This window comes from Ceratina calcarata, unplaced genomic scaffold (assembly GCF_001652005.2).
Source record: "Ceratina calcarata isolate Rehan_Ccalc_2016 unplaced genomic scaffold, ASM165200v1 scaffold308.2, whole genome shotgun sequence".
NCBI lineage: Eukaryota > Metazoa > Arthropoda > Insecta > Hymenoptera > Apidae > Ceratina > Ceratina calcarata.
Window position 1 is genome coordinate 448,851 of NW_017153345.1, and position 17,990 is coordinate 466,840.

The following is a 17,990-nucleotide window of genomic DNA, read 5'->3' on the forward strand; positions in this document are numbered from 1 at the left end:
ACGTCTGATTTCTTTTTAAAAAATGCGTTTCTAAAGTGCATAAACTTTTGGGATTGACTGTATGGCCAATACATTCTTAAGTAGTCTCTCACTATCACTATTATATTTCTATTTCTTTATATCTCTAATCGTAGCAATCGACGCCAGATTGATAGGATGATTGACAATTTTTTGTTACTTTCCTTCGGTGACAGATCTAACTCGACGAAGGGTTGTTCGACGAGTTCTGGCTGTTTGAAGAACGAGATGTTTTTCTGAGATTTTTCAGAGATGCGCGTGCGGTTTGTAAAGCTTGATTGATGTTTGGTTTCTCCCGACGTTCGCGAGGAGGATCCTCCGGCGTGTACAAGAGGATCAAAGAGGCTGTTAAGTAGGATTTCTGTGTATATATTTGAGAATCGTGTGGTTTTTACTGTTCTCGCCTCGGCAAATATTCTCCCCCATCGTGGATTGATTTAAAAGAAAAATTCGACACGTACGAGTTCGTGTTTATTGATAACAATTGAGAGAACGATTATTACAGAATACATATTAAAACAGAGATATTATAATTATTAATCATTTAATCCGTATGATTTAATGCGACAATATTTCTATGGGTGTTACACAACATTAAATCGCCAGCAATTGTGGTTACTACCATTCATCTGGGATAATTTATATTAACAAAGCGTTAAGCGTCAGACTTGTACGAAATAATTAACGTAATTAATAATCACTGGAAAAATCGATTCAACAGGAAAGCAGAACTCGCGTCCATTGCATTGTACATAATTTAAATATTCAATTCAAGAGTCACGTATGACAGCTTTTATAATAATAATTAGTATAATCTGATTTTATTTGAATGTAATAAATATTGAACAAAGCGATATGAAGTAGCAATTAATTCAATGATCAAATCTGATTCAGAAATATGTCGAAAAACAATATCCTTTCAATCGTACATCAATTATCTCGCGTCTTTTATTTTCCATTTCTCGAAGCCAATTCGTGCGCTTTACTTATTTAATTATGGAACTAATCGACGGTATGACGTGCAACGATGATATCCGGTATCCTCGGTACGTGAGAGGCTGAAGAAGATCGACGGGATAACAGCGAATCCAATAATAAAATAATGTCGACGTCACGCGATTTGCGGTGGTATCTACGGTCGCGTGCACCGCGTACGAAATGATTTCTTCGTTTCCTCGTGGTTTATCGGCGCGGGTGATCTACCGCGACCGAGGTGAAATTACTTTCGGCCAGGTGCTATTCAACAGGATATGATAGATACCCCTGTGAATAAGAAAACCCACATTCTTCCCTGGGAACATTAACAATTTGCTCATCTGACTTTCATATTGCAAAACCAGTTGAAATTGACTTAAGAACACGTTTGACTAGCACTCTCGATACAGTCCGAATTTTCAAGTTAAATTCAGACTCACTTTATCTCGTAAATAATCAGTTTACGTAAAATATCGTCATGTCTCGTGTTTGACTACGTAAATCATTCTTTTAAATTATCTACAATTGGCTGTGATTATATAAGGTTTTTCAGGCGTGGAAAATGTACATAGCCAACAAATTACCCACGGGGTTATTACCTCAGATTGAATACACAAAAGCAGATGCCGCGGGTATAGGAGGTATACGGTTACCCCTGGAGAGTGTATTCTGCTCCGCTTTATACACCATATTGGAATCCCTCCTCAGACTGAATCTCGTTTCCCGGAGTCTCGTTTAATCGAGACTCTTATTAAACATCCGCATCCTCGTATGCACTTCTCTTACTATTCCTTTTTTTCATGTTGGAATGATCAATAACGTGTAATGAATCCACAATTATAAGATAGGTTTATACGTTCGCTTTAAATTGGTTTTAATCTCTTTCAAAGAATTTTAATGAAACTTCAGTGTTGTTTAATTCTCAACGCTGCAAACTCGTTCAATGATTTTGACGTGAATGCTGACAAAATTTTACGTAAACCGAAATTTAATTTAAAAATATACGAATCGGAGTTTATTAACCGCGCATACATAGATTGTTTTTATTAAAAACTGCGGCGTGTTGCGAGATAATTGAAAATGTTGTGTTCATTCGTATTTATAAAGGAATTTGTTGGGGAAAGAATAGCCGGCTAAATAATGTCGCGGACAGCGAAATGAACTTTTAATTCGCATCATGAAATTCAATTAGAAACGAGCAGATAACCGAATAATAGTGTCCTTTTGTTGCCGTTAATCCAGCTTAAAACATACAATTAACAAACATTTTTGAATCCCGTCCCGTAAATAATATTCACGCGACGTTACGTAATCCCAGTTTTCTAAATTGCTATTCGAATAACAATAAATTTTATTCATTAAGCGCGGAGAATCAGTTGTGACACTTTACTGCAGCAGCCTTCACATTTCTTTATTTGGCGAAGACAATCCATAGGAAGTGCGATACGGATTTCGCAGCCTTAGGTAAATCGACGTGTCCCACAACAAATCTTATCAACATTTACGAGCTCGTACAGAAAATACTTTGGCCTTTGGCGTCAGCCTCCCCTGATGCGCTATATCTCCGTTGGTCCATTGTGCTCCCAACGTCCTTTGTGAATGGAGTATCTTACAAAGAGAACTCTCTCTCCTTCTTTCTGCATTGTTGCTCAATGCGCATGGAAAATGAAAGTTTAATGCAAGCGTTGTCCGCATGGATTCGCGTAAGCTACCCCCGGCGCCCCAGAATTCTTACAATGCCAATGAAAATTCGTTCACATCTGTCGAATGCTTTAGCGTTCAAGTACATTAGATAAAGTAGCCGAAATTTTCAGTTCTTCTTTATTCTTTTCATTCGCCCCTTGTAGTATCGTAAGAAATCGAACGAACTGAGTAAACGAGGTGACTCGGGAGGTGTGGAAAAATCTTTTAGCGTGTGTTAATTGATTCACGCGTGTGAGTTATGCAGGTATGCTCGATAATAGCGTCTAACGGTGATTATTAGAAAGGTAAACGAAGTAAGTTGTCGCTGTTTGCTAGACTTTCCAGAATTTCGCTTCTTCAATTTCTTTTGCTGGGAAAATGACTTGTACACAGAAGTTCGTTTTAGCATTCGAGTGTCGATTGATTCTAGCGTTCTAATAATAGTGTGTTAACATAGTACGTAGATTTGATGCTCGGCCCCGTTCTTTTAATGACAGCGTCTAAATACAGATCGATGTAGTACCTTCGACCTCGGATTCAAGAACGCTTATAGACCATCGGTCGAAACGCGGTTGAATGCTTTCCATCAGTTAAACCAGGCCTGGTAATGTCATCGACCGTCGTTGTCAGTCTTGTCACCTTAATTACACGGATGCACTGTCTTCACGTTTCAGCTGCCAAGCTCGGATCTCGCTGGGAAACGTGGTTAACAGGTTCGCGAGGACGTGACACAACTATCACTGGCTCGTGCTAATTTATACCATTTAACCGGCGAAACCGAACTCGGCCAAACTTTTCTCGTTTCTACGTCAACGCGCCATCGAAAATTATCCTCTTACCATTTTCCCGTCTCCGGTGGTACACTTAAAATTAGTTTCTAATTTATAATTCAGAAAACGCGGTGCAATAATTTTATTCAACAGAAATAAATGTTTAGCGATTGGATTGTTCCATAAAGAAGACACATCGCTAAAACGATTTTATTCACGCATCGGTGAGGACTAAGCAAGCTCTGTTAACGATCCAAAACGAATTACGGGCTCTATGGTTTCTTGCAAACGATACGTAGTCGAAAGTAAAACTGCCACCAGTTCCACGCACACGTAATCACAGTAATTATACCGCCAACGATTATTAGTCACGGTTATACGAAACCAGCAATTACATGGCAATTATACAATGGAGAGATAATTAACCGAACGAACGGGGCGGGGGGGGGAGGGGAATTGATTGCGGTCGGTCTGATAAATTGCGAACTGTGTATATCTGGTAGCATTGTTCGGGTAAACTGTTTCCATATCTTGAGTACAAGAACTTTTGATTACGCCTGCGCCAGGGATGATCAAGAGTTAGGGGATGCCGGCGCTCGCCTAATTGGAATTGCAGATACCGCGTAAACCGATGTTTCCGCCGAGGAATACTTATTATTACCAGTAGATTTTCTCTGCATTAAATATTTCTCAATCAAGGCAGAAATTTTTATCCACCGCTTTTACGATATCTCGATATAAATTCCTCCTTAGATTGCATTCTTGCTTTTCGTGCATAAAAAATAAATACTCGCAGCGTTTATCAACGTGAAATTAGTTTGACAGGAATATTTTTAAAGCGGTAGGTACTTGATCTAACTTTTATGGCCTCCTTAATGAGAGATCCCTTGCCATTTTATCACGGACAATTCCCTGGACTCGACCCGAGCTTTTTCATCGGCGGAAAAGTTTCGCGGCACATCCGCCGTATATACACGTTTCAGATAAACCACTTTGGTTGGCGGGTCGTTACACGTGCGTTGAATCAGGATGCAGCCCCCCCGGATGTTCGGCCGGGACCAAGGGTGCCATAACGATTCCGGCTGAGCACCGGCTGAAAAGTGATAGCGATTTTCATTCGCCCGGCAAATTTACGCTCATAACGCGTCGCCGTGAATTTCCTTTCGAACACCACAAATCTTGTAACTATTAAAAATATGCAAGCTTTCCTTGTTTAAATAAAACAGAGTAAACGTATCAAATTTATGATCGTTTTAATTGTAGCATGATCGGTATGATGTTTGGAACAGAAAAATTAAATGCCATCGTTAAGAACTGGTATGTTAGAACTGTAATAGAAACGCAGCTCCTTGAAAAGTTCTCTAATAAAATTGAACAGGCAATTACGTAGGATGATTATGGCAACGAGGGTAATTTGATCAGGGAAAAGTCTGGCCCTAAAGGATAATGAACCGAGTCGCCGTATCCTGTTTGCGTTGATTCCCACATTCGATGGCTGGTTGCTTACCTGTCCGGAAGGGATACCATATCGCATGTGGGTCGACGGATTAGTCTTTGATTCACGGAATCATCGTGCCATCCCGGACTAAACGCCATAATCATTTGAGGCCATGATTCAACCGACGATGGGATCGTTCCTTGGACGAATGAATCCCGATAGGATTTCAACGCTGACATGCTAGAATTCTCTTTGGGCTCGTCCGGTTTTAAGGATCAAAGACCTTTTCTATGTACACGGAGTGTTACGGTAGCAAATGAATCTCCGTTTGACTTCATTTTCTAATCCGAGGAACCCATCGGTCAGTTCGGTTGAAAAAAATATGAAAAGCTAAATTAAAATCAGACGAAGAATTCTCGCGGTAGGAAATAGAATTCGGGTAACGAAAAGTGAGTGAAAAAAATTCGGCGGGCGAAGTATCCGTTCGCGGCCAGTCGAAAAATTTCAATCAGGGACAGCGGCCACGGCACAAAAGGAGGAAAAAGGGGCCGAGAGAATGGCGGAGTCAAGGGGGGGAAAAAAAGAGGAACGGCGAAACGAATCGACCAAGTCCCCGTCGCACGTGCTCGCAGCGCGAATTTACATTTCCATTAAGATTCCCTCTCGGCCACGCGAAACGAGCGACACCGAACGGAAGGGCCAAAACTGTCGAAAGAGAAGGAGACGCGCTAGGTAGAGAGCACAAGCCACGGTGTAATAAAGTGCCTTCGAGATCCTTTGTGTTCCGCGGAACGCATTCGTTTAACTTTGATCCTGCAAGAACAGGCCCCGATATTTTCCTTCTCCACGGTTCAACACCCGCCCTTTCGTTCTTTCCCTTTTTACCCCGGAAACCGTCCCTCCGCCCCCGCGCGACGACCAGACTCTCTCATAAAAAATACAATATCTCCTCTCAGATCTGTAAGTTTAATTCGACACGGAAGTGTGCAGGACCAGTCTGACCTGCTTTATCCTTCGTCCCTCCTGATATGAATTACAAACCAGTGGTTGTACTCATCGTTCGCTCTTTTCTCTAGCCCTGCCTTGACCTGCTTACGTTGCGTCTCGAGAGGTTATTTAGAACGTCCTAAATAATCTCATTGTTTTAAACGTCTTAATGGAAACTGACGAGAAAGCAATTTCTGTTTTCTCATTTGGAGAAACCTCAGCTCGTTCCATAAGATGCAATTCAAAACTGCATAAAACTAGATTCTGTAACAAGAACCGTAACTATTTAAATAATCTTAAGAGCTTATTCAACGTTGAACGTCCGCCGAAACGAGGGCATAAAATTTCGAGCGAACCCAACAAACTTCGCAAACAGTAGACAACGGCCCCGAGGATCGTTTAATTTCCTGTCACCCGACTCGTCTCCGTTTCATTACCAGGATCGCCACAGATGAAGATAGTTTCTTTACGATAAGTACCAGGAAATGGCGGAGGCGAGGAACAGCAGAAGACGGTAAAAAGCACGGTGGATGTTTCGCTGGTAGATTTGTGCGGACCATTACCATTCCAAGGGGCGAACCGTTCCCGACGGGTTCCCCCCTCGCGATCGCGTCCTCGTCGTTCGCTTTTAACCGAGACGCACGAGTCCCTGTCGGCGACGCCACGACGCCAGTTAACCCTTTTGACTCCGGCACGCCTCTTTGTAAAGCCCGGCCGCTTCTTTCTGACACGCTCCTCGCCGGATTAATCGCGCCGTTACCGAGACAGGAAGTGACTTACCGGTTAATTGAGCCGCAGCCCGAGCTTCTGTGTCCCCATAGTTTGTCCCACTGCGAACCGACCGCATGGTCTGCCATTTACAAATACCATTCCACTCTTTCGTCGTAGAACTGATTTATAAATTAATGTAATCACGTTTTGATTGACATTAATCAAGTATTTTAATATTTCTTGAAACACAAGAAAAAGTGATATTTACTCGTTCGGTTCCTACATGCTTAATGAATATTCCGCGAGCTTCCGAGTTATTCAGAACTCGATGAAGGTGTAATCTCGATTAGACGGGTTCGCGTGTTCCCGGTTATTAGATCGAAGTTCGGCAACCCACGACCGAGTGTATCTACAAGCAGGTTCCGATGGACTACACCCAGCGATGTGCGAAATTTCCTCGCGTAAGCCCTTGCGTTGAGAACGATTTCCATCACGCACCCGCTCTCTTAATCTAAAGGCGCGAAAACGGCTGCGACGGTGATAAGTTACGATCTCAGCGCACGACACGATCACCGCGGGACGTTTTCATTACGGAATTGGGCGCGCGATAAGGAAATGTACCAAGCGAAATAAAGTCACGTCATAGTTTAATTTGATCAGACAATATTTTCCAGCTGTTTCTTAATACGTTTCATGCAATTCGTACAATTATTCTTGTATTAAAAAACTGTTTCTATTCTACGAAGTCTGGACATTTTGTGAAAAGGATTTTCTGTGACTAATACCCATTTACTTGAGTCCAACAATCGCGACATGGCAGGGCCATAAGCGACGTGTCGATGTAATGGCTTATTTATCAGGGGAGACCGCATTGCGGGTAGGCGGCGGTTTTCAATAGCCTAATAGCGAATCGCGCAACTTCTCCACAAGCTACTTGAATTCGCGTTAATGCAGAATCAAGATCAGAGCCCCGAGGGGGTGGTCGACAAAAAGATGCGACGTGTGAAAAGCCACGGCCCCGATACGAATGAAATTCGACGGTGGCTCGCCTATTCAATATTCCAAAGGCACCCTTTGTGCGGCCAGATATAATTCAGCAATTTTCTTGCACCGGTTTATTGTGTGATTTCACGATGGATATGCGCCTAATTGAAATCTGATGCTGCGGTCTCGATTCGGTGGTTCGATAAGCCAGATTAATGTATTTCAGGTGTAACAAATCAATTTTATTACACGGTACATGCAAGTATTTTCTAACTTCAATTAAATGAAATTCATTTTTTACACAATTTATCAGATTTTATCAGACCGTGTTTTTCCTCCTAGTTGAAACGTTTCAATTGTGAACAGATTGGAACAAAGTGTTAACGTCTAATAAACGCCATTTATGAGTATTCTCCTAATATTGCCGGTAGGCAGCACGAATCAATAGCGTTCGAAAACTGTTTCGCAACTTCGAATGGAACGTAGCTAGGTGTACGCTTTGATTCCCTCGTATAGAAGTTAGCAAAGCGGGAAGGAGTTTAAGGTGGCGGACGGTAGGACCCAAGTCGTCTAACTAATTGTGTAATCGAATTCGATGATCGATCGATTCCCCCGTAATTTATACTTACTCGGAAAATTGACCCACTTCGTGAAACGGTTCTTTAAGCTTCATTAACCTTCTCCTCCTTCGTTAGAGAGTACGCCGTCGTACGAAAAGAGCAGCCTCGATTTCCTCTATTTAAAATATAATTCTATGTAATAATACGATTATTTCAACAATTTTATCTACAGTTCTCAATTCGTCGTAACATTTATTAACACGTACGTACATTAAATTGTTAAAAGAGAGGAATGATGATTGATTATTTAATAAAGAATAGTGAAATAAAAATGCCTTTTTTTACCATTTAGTAATTTAGTCAGAATTTAGCTATTTATACAATTTGTCACTGGATCTTTTACTCCATTAAGTGCTAGGATTGCTTCCCATAATCAGTAGCTGGTAACGTTGTAAGTAACATGGCAATTGTAATGGCACGTGAGAGCCCAATAAAAAAAGAGGTACGATGATTGAAGGTTCTACTGGTCTGCTCGTATACCCGCCTGTGCTATTACTTCTGCTGCGTAAGATCTAATCTAATCGATGATGCGTGTACTTATTTTTATTGGCTTCCATATAATTCTAATTGTAATAAAGGTTTGCATAATTAGACAGCAGACCTTTGTCTATATCTAGAAGTCGTAGTCATTTAGAGAATGTATAAAATTTGTCTAGTATATAAAAATACCAAAAGAAAAGTGTACATTTCATTGTGTAAAATTTCAAAATTTGGATTCTTATATGATTATACAATAATTCTACTCTGAAATCTGAAGAGAGGCAAGATCGTTTCTTAGGTTCTTTATTTCAATAAACTTGACGAAGCCTGGCGAAAGCGGCGAGTTGATTGTCAGCTCCGGGATCCGATCGGCTCCTCCGCGGCGAGCAGTCGCAGGCGTAATGCGGCGAGCGGCAGCTCAAAGAAACGATTCGTAGCGACTCGGCTCCGTTCGGGTGGCGCCGAGAGCCGTAGTACCAACCCGGCGTTCGACTCGACTCCGAATCGTGTGTATGCGGTGCGAGGTTACAGTCACTCGTGGAATCCCGAGTCGTGTCAGTGTTCCGGCGGGCGCGATCGCGGGCGAATGTCTCGTGAGGTTCGGTTCGGTTTGGTCAAGCGAACTTACCACGTCAGATCGGAAGTGAAAAGGTAGACTTAAGAGAGCCCGCAGCGTTTGATAAGTGTAGAGAGGGACGAGGTAACCGTGTCCGGTCGAGGGAGAAAGGAAAACGCGTACGTGCTTACGCGCCCTTGGAATTTGATCTTCGAGGAGTTGGTTGCGAGTGAGAACGTTCACGTAAGGTCACGTACATTCCTTGGATTTTCGTGACTGGACGCTTGCCTATAAACTAGTTGCTATCGAATACGTACGTTTCGTGCGAAGACTTCCTCAGCCAAGGTTAACAGAGTCACACACCCGGTACCGTACCTGACGCTTTCATTACCGAATTCCGTGAGCGCATCGCATGTATCTTTACATCGCATTGCGACTCTCAGTGTATTCTCGTCGACGAATTCGACGTTAATCGTATGAAAGTCTGACGACTGATACTGATCCAGTCGCTAATCTATAATCAGTTCACTTGCCACGTATCTAGGCAAAAGTTAAACAGTTTACGAGACACGTGTCGACGGTTTCCTCACTGCCAAAGCTTCCGACGTTGACGACACTTTAGGATCAGCTGAACTGCGAGGTTATCCGTCCAGATAGAAACGCTCCCAAGCGACAAAGGAGATTCTTTGTCATTGCGCGGAGTGCGTGGAAATGGCCGAGAGCTGGTGAAAAAGCGTGAAGAAGACTCGACCGTGCTTTATCGTTTCGTATGTGTGTGTCCGATCATTCGATAAGCCCGTCCGGTTGTGTTTTGCGAAGTGAAAACGCGACGCGAATCATAATTCGCGGTTAGACTTGAGTGATTAGATACGAGTCTGGTGCGTTTACGTTAGGTTAAGGCTTCCCGTCCTTTGATCGTACAGTGAAGAAGACCGCAGTAAGAAAAAGCGAAATAGAGGTTTGTCGTGAAAAACTTTGGACGACGATAAAGAATCTTAAATACGACGATAATCGGCTTGGCTGCTCGACTCGTCGCAGTCGCCAAAAACAGGTATATATAATTCAATGCTGATTACTATTTATGCTACATCTGTTATTCATTCTGTCTAACTGGTCATTCAACTTTACTGGCGCTCGTGGGTTAAATTTACGTATGGCAAATCGAAACGTTCAAAGAGACGACGTATCTCAACAAAAAAATGTGTAAGATAAAGTATGTTGCGCTTAATTTATTCCTCCTGTCAGTTTTCTGTCTTAGAGAAATTAATTATTGTGTCACATAAATAATTCAACGACTTTCACTTAAGTAATAAGGATTTACTAAAATGTCAAGCGTGTATTTAAGCCAGGAACGTCAGTTAGAAAAATGTTGGAAACAATTTTACGAGTTCGACGAAATCGAAGATCGATCTTTTCCACGTACACACATACGTTCCACGGAAATTGATCACTGGTTTCAGTGATAACCATTGGATAACTCTTTTATTCCTTACCTTTTTTTTTTATTCGACGTCGGCCTCACTGGCTTTGTAACGCGTGACGCTTTCAGGATTAAAACGAATGTTACGGTTGTATGTACCGTTAGAACAGGCTGAAAGTGAGTTTCCATGCGATGGTTTTTCACTGTCCCTGTACACGCCCTGCGTTGAAACCACGTTATTTTTATTTCACGTGGATACCTTTGGCAATAACAAAAATTCATGAACATTCAGCTGCTTTGATCTATTTTATTGCGAGTCTATCATTCATTCAAATGTCTTTATTCGATTACTCAGAAATGACGAGCAGCAATTAATTTTCTTGACTGAACCATAATATGTCTGATGAATTGCTTCATTTCGTTACATAAATGTTTAAAACTCGTAGGCAATTATGCGTTGTTATCTCGCTAACAAGGACCGCATCGATTACGTTGGTTACATAAGTCTCTCTGTTTTGATAAGAGGAAATTCGTGCGAGGACTCTTCGGAGCAGGAAGCTCTGCTCCGTTGACCGGCGTAGAAATCGTCTTGAGAAACGGGGCACGATTATCTCGCGGCCCGCATCTCTCGATCTCCGGATTCCAGCGCGCGGTATAGATTGTATCGATCAACGGGAACGAAAGAGTTTAACGAACGTTCACCGTATCGGCGCCGATTTATTCAATGGATTTATTGTTCGATTCCGTATCGGGCTCTATTCACGTGTGGGACACGGAATCGTGCACGTGCCTCTACGTAATTAACATTCATTTTTGTCCCGTGCTCGGAAAACGTTTGTTCATCGTTAAACTTCTGTTTCCATTTTATTATAATCGAAAGACAAATTAGGCAATAAGAAATTGTTAACGAATTTCATTTTCTTTTTTTTAAGATTAATCTTAATACTCGGAAGGTTAATTCTGGTTTCCATAAAAAAGAATAAAAATAGAAGTATGCGTTTAGTGTGTTAAAATACCAGACTCCGTGGAAATGATCCCCCGCATTATTCAATCTGGTTTGTAAACGTATTGAAGGGTCGTATCGCTATCAAATGTGCTCCCATCGAATTCCAGCCTCGTTTCAAACGAAACCGCGAACTAGTCCGGCCGGTCGCAAATTAACCCGCGCTGGAGCATCGTACAAAGAAACCTGAAGTCTTTTGAATCTGTTGTCAACGAGAATCTGTTTGAACAGTGAGAGGGAGTGAAAGGTTAATCGAGGCTGAATAATTCATGGCAGACCTTGTAAAGCACAGTGGGTCACTAGATTTTTAATTCTAATTTCAGACATTTCTCATTACACGTAATGATAATGTTCACTGCTTCGTCCTATACAAATGCTATTATTCAATCGTATAGATTATTATATAAATTCGTTTCAATTGTTCATTATTCAATTCTTTCATTTCAATTCGCGTTCGCGTACTTGTGGGAAGCAAATTATAATGTCATACGTGTGAAACTTTTCTCAATTTTAATTAATCCGTTTCAAGATTATTGTTAAAAATTGCCAAAGCTCTAAGTACTTCTGTTGTTCAATAGATTTTTGTGGATAAAAATTAAAAGGAATGATTCTTATTTATTTTTCCCAGAGCTAATAACAACAACGAAGGCCAAAGCTTTAGTTCATAAGTGTAAAACTTTTTTGAATTTTAACTAAGCTATTTCAAGATTATTGTTAAAAATTGTCAAAGCTCTAAGTATCTCTGCTGTTCAATAGATTTTTGTGTATAAAAATTGAAAGCAATGGTTCTTGAAAAGTTTGAAATTGCCTATAGAATCGCAAAGACGAAAGATTGTGGGTACCGGTTGCGGACGTCGACGAACTCGAAGAAGAAGGTTGACCAAGGCCGTTCGGGTCTATTTATAGCGAGGTCGGTAACGAAGTAGACATTTGCCGGGAATCGTATTTTCGTAGATCCGGACGAAGAACACTTCTCATGGGAGAACGGGTTAGGACGCGCCCTCGGGGTGAAATTATTTTAGCAACGCGCCTCTCTCATCTCGGTACAAGCCTGACTATCGGAGCGATCACTTCATCGCACGCGTCATGCCTTCCTATTGATATCAGCTACAATTCGTGGAATCCGCTAATGAGAATTTCGTTCTCTTTATGAGATAACGCAGGACAAAGTTCGCGATAACTAGTTTTCGTGGAATCAAGAAAATATGCTACGTGTGAAGTAAAGCCTTGACCTTCGTTGTTGCTATTAACTCTGGGAAAAATAAGTGAGAATCATGGAGATACGAGTCAGTTGCTCGACGTTAATTGGCATTGATAACCAATTCCGGAATATGATTCCGCAGTTTTTTCTCATAACTAGCGGAACGATAAAAGACAAATAGCAGTTTTGAAAGATTCCTCTAATCGTACAGATGAAATTACCCCACATCACGTTTATAGACAATTGGAAAACAAGTTTTCCTTTGACAAAGTAATCGAGCTGATAAATGTGCGGAAAATTTCATTTAAAATAACTCGTTATTCCAGAGGATAGTTGTTATTGATTCAACCTGTACAGTGAATTTGCGTACGCGTCGAGCGATTAAAACTGTTTTATTGGCTACCAAATTGATTACATCGCGCATTGTCACCGCGTTAACGCGGGTTCTGTGCCCACTGTGTGCCGTTCCTCTTCGCGCGGCCACGCATCGCAATTTAGAACGGAACCTATATTAATCGAACAATTTATTCGCAGATAGTATTTTTATTTTTAAGTAAAATAATGATCGTCCGCGTGAGCGATTAATCTTTTTATTAGGTAAACAGCACGTGGAAAAAGTTATATAAGCTACCTCTGTTCGTTTCTTTCTCTTTTTCTTTCTGTGTATTTTAAATTACCGACGAAATATTTCTGTTGAAACACTTATGAATGTTTTATTAAGAACTTATTGATTCGGTCGATTAAAGAGTGTCACGCTCTATAGTTTCGACAAGAAAATTCCAGCTCGTCCACAATCGGAAACCCGGAAATGGGAGTGGTAAAGCGAAGCTGGTATCCTATGTCCTCCACATTTTCTGCACGGTTTATGTTTTTCTGAACGACACATTGCGTGATGTCTCCTATCATTTTGCTGTTCGATAACCGTCGATCCCTTTGTCTCGATTCACGGTCAGATCTTAATTAACTGTTCAGAACGAAGCAGAGAGACAGGTGGCGATTTAAATTTCGTCGCATTGACGAACGTAAACTTTGAAATCAGAGATGGAATTAGAGGTACGGATAAAGATGGAGAGGGGAGTGTTGTGCAACGCAGCCACTTGTGTTTTTTTTAATTACTCTGCAATTGTGTGCACGTTTTTTAGAGCGTTTAGAGCTAGGAGCATGTACGTATTTAATGTTGGTACATGACGACACGAATTGAAGAATTATGTAGTCCCGAGCTGGAGTTAACGACTCTGGCCTCATCCGACTGCAATTAGTTCAAGTATACAGGTCCCTAATGACGTTTATGTTTGTCTTCTCGTACCGTGTATGCTCAAACGAGGCAGCGAGTTCACCATACGTAGTAATAGAGATAATGTTTTTCAGTAGCTAATCCTGCCTTCACTTTTTTAGCTATTTATACTAAGCGACGTAGAATATCATCCTTTTTCCTTTTCGTTTTCCTTATTACATCAGCTTTCCGATTTTCTACTATGATTCTGCTTGCACTTTCACAGTCGAGTCCCATTTGATAAAGTTCGAGAAAGATTTTGAATATGCATGGAGACTTGCTTATTCAACCGTGCAAACATCCGCAGTTTCCGCGCGGGTAAACAAAATTCCTCGCCTCTTGTCTCGTAGTTTAGATAATTATTCTAATCTTCCATTCTGATCGAACGTCACTGAATCCCACGAACTTCTGGTAATTGCGAATTGCCGCTTAGTCACCGATTCCTTACTACGTTTCCCTACGAGTTTAATTGCACGGCGGACAAAATACTAACAGCAATAAAAACTTGTATAAACTGCTTTTAAAAAATCGTGATGTAATTTCTCTCTAATCATATTACATACAATGAACTGTACGACCGGAAGAGACTGATGGAACGTATAATCGGAAGTTTCACGCAGACTGGTGCAATACGAAACGTGGATTTCTTATAAAACGCGAGCTCGCCGCTGATCCAACGGTTCTCTCTCTCGCCCGGCTAATGAAATTCCATTCGCCCGGAGACGTAATTTCGCATCCAGAGCCCGCGGCAGGTCCCCTATGGTTTCCGTCTTTCCACCAAATATCGTCTTCCCTCCGCCGATATTTGACACTCTGCGAACGCGAATTCCGTACAACGTCGCCGTCGCGGCGAGTAATTCGAGAACCAAAACCGGTTCGTTCTTATGAAATTTCTCGATGCCGCGCGAAGCCGTGAGGCCCTCAACATCGTTCCAGCTTCGCTTTTCATTGAATCTCGAATCGCAACGGGCATCGACGGAGAAAGCAAGAGAGCCAGGTTTCCCATTCGTGTTTAAGCGGAATTAAGCTTGCTTTACGTCGAAATAATTAAACGGGAGAAAAGGTAGGAACGCGGAATTTCCTTGAAAATTCTACGCTCGGAATTAACCATGTTCGCGTGGCGCGACTCATTACGAGTTTTCGATTTTAAGTATGAAATAATGCTAGCAGTTCAGAGTTCGTATATGATAAATGTCGCAATTTTTGTTCTCATCGCAATTTCTAATGACTGGATTATTTTTTTATAACTCCTAGAAAAACAGACGTAAAATTGGGACACTGTAGCTTATTATTAGTGGCTCGTTTCAATGAGTAGAACAATAAATAACAATTTTTTTTTATAACAGTTATAACAACCCTTTTTTGTTGTCGTTTCGCCCATTTCACGCTATAAGATAATACGATCGTAAAAGGAACTCACGTTTTACGACTTTTTTTAGTGTTCAGTAGTCGGACACACTTGTCGAGTCAAGATAGAAACAGAGTTGTTGAAAATAGAAGGATAAGGAGAACTATAAAAGTTGAAAGAGCCATGTGTCACAACTAATAAAAAACATTTAATGTAATGATGAATGCCGTCTCACTCGTAATAGCCTTTGAAGGCTCGATCATAGCCCCGACATGAATTTCGCTCGGCTTTACGATCGTGATATTCCCCATACAAATTCGCATGACAGCGTCGTGGATGGCGCCCGGTGTGCCCTAAATTATGCGACGATCCTCTTAAAAGTGCGCCCGCGCACCTTAAAAAAGTTCCCGGACACGAAAATTTAAATTGTAACCGCGCAACTTTATGTCGTGTCTCCCTGGTTTTCCACGTTTCTTGCCGCGCCACCGCTCGTCGATTCTTCCTTTTGTCATTCCGCCTCTCTTCTTTATTTTCCCTTTGCGCCCCCGCGTTCCATGCCGCCACTTTTCCTACTCCTTTCCAGTCCGTTCATTTAGTTTTTTTTTGTTTTGCCCTCTGTTGTTCCCTTTCTCGCAGCGCTTATTTCGTTGGTCCAGACCGCGTTTTTGGGTTTAACGCGTTGCGGTTTGTTGCACCCGCTGAATCCGCTGCGCTTTTTACCGCCGAGGTTGTACCAGATAACGTTTTTCCAAAAGAATTGTGGCGCAAAGTTTGTTGCCGGGTAAAGTGAGATTAAAAGGAATTTACAACGCAAAAGTAAGGAAAATATTTTTAGAACGTAACAACGCGGTTCTTAAAACGGATGAGCTACGACGATTATGAAACTATGGAGTTTATAAATATTCCAGATGAAATGTAGCATGAAATCATTCGGTAAAAATTTGTTAACAGATCGACGGCATTCCTCGAGTTATCACCTTAAATCGATAACATTCGACTTTCGTTTCGCTGACATTTTATGTTAATCGAGAGGACGCATGGATCTGCGAGTATATAATCGTATCACAGAACGCAGTGGAACCGTACCAAAAGTGAAAGGTGGTTTCAGTCGTGAACTCGATTCACAGCCGGGATTCTGAATCGTGAAAGGTCTGCGGTTCGTCTCTATTCTTGAAATAACACGCTCTCTGCTCTTTCGCCTGAATCCGAATTATTATACCCCGCATTTCATCTCTATTTATATTACCGCCTACTATTTTCAGTCATTTCACGAGTTTTCTTTGTCCGTTTTATATACACGCGTTCGAATCAATGATCGTCTGCTATGCATTAATTTAATACAAACATCGTACAGATTGAATCAATAGAAATTGTCATCTAAAATAACGCAACGTTTATTATCGTTCGACAATACTTGGACAGAGTGATTTCAATTTCTTATAGTAAAAGGTTGAACTGATCGAAGTATCTTTTAATAGAATCTCCAAGTTTATTTTAAATTTTATTATACCTATCGAGTTAGTTTCTGTATGAGTTCTCTGATCGATTCGTGCATTCGTTTTACTTTACAAGCTAAATTCGCAATTTTCATCGTTTCTTACGGACAGTAATGGGGACAAAATCCGATTTCCATAAAAGTGTAACACATGATTCCAAAAGAAGATCAAGACTTCATTGCACGGCTCGTTTAACTACTTGAACAGTTCTATTTAGACTCGCATTCCGTTGCGTCACCGCATCAACGAGTCTGAAGAAGCGTCGCTCAGTGTAGAGTTCTCGGACGTAAACCGAATTAAACCGTTCCGTCGCACGTTTTACGATCGACTCCGTCGCGACGCGATTCCCTGCCGTCGAAACGGTCGATGCGACGATGCACGTTCTCAATCATTAGCAGGCCGTCCGCGGTCACGTTTTCTGCAAACGCGAACTGTTTGCACGCCGTGACTCGCATATTTGATAAGCCGTACCCAGTGATAAGTCGTAGGATTACAATTTTTCCTTATATGGAGAATTCTAAATAAATTCGTGATAAGTTATAAATTAGTCATGACAGGCGGAGAGAACGCTCGAAATAAACAGAGAAATTATGTATTTTTAATTGTATTCTCGTTTCGAATCGATTCTTTATATCGAGAAGTATGTCGACAGATAAATAGGTAATGTGTTATGTCATGAATAAGTAAAGAATCCAGGGGTCAATGGATCAGAGGCTTGTCGTAGATTTAATTACAATTAGCCGTGCAAGTTGTCAGGAATACCAATGGTCCCGATGCGTGACACGATGGCATATGACGTAGAGATTAACGTATTAAGCACACGAAACTGGGTTGAAGGGTGGATGCAACGCGGAATTCGCTTCGCGTCGCCGTATCCGGTATTAACAGGAAGACGCCTCGGCAATGGATAATACACGTTAAACATTACACAGAGCTCGTGTTCTATATCTAATCACAAGAAGTTGACAAACTTGACTTCGCGTAATAATCATTCTGGTATCAATTTTAAATTCCATTCGTTCATACG

The 17,990-nt window shown here is 41.4% G+C and overlaps 1 protein-coding gene across 3 annotated transcripts in view; it reads left to right on the plus strand.

The window, feature by feature from the left end:
• Nucleotides 1–17,990, plus strand: part of alpha-Man-Ia (alpha-Mannosidase class I a) — a 284,265-nt gene that overhangs the window by 195,858 nt on the left and 70,417 nt on the right. For 2 of the 3 annotated variants that reach the window (XM_018023629.2, XM_018023631.2), the window contains exon 1: nucleotides 9,175–10,273. The exons of the other annotated variant lie outside the window; for it this stretch is intronic. The gene's annotated coding sequence lies outside the window, so the exon portion shown is untranslated. Of the gene's footprint in view, nucleotides 1–9,174; nucleotides 10,274–17,990 lie in introns of those variants that run through there. 3 annotated transcript variants of the gene reach the window in all.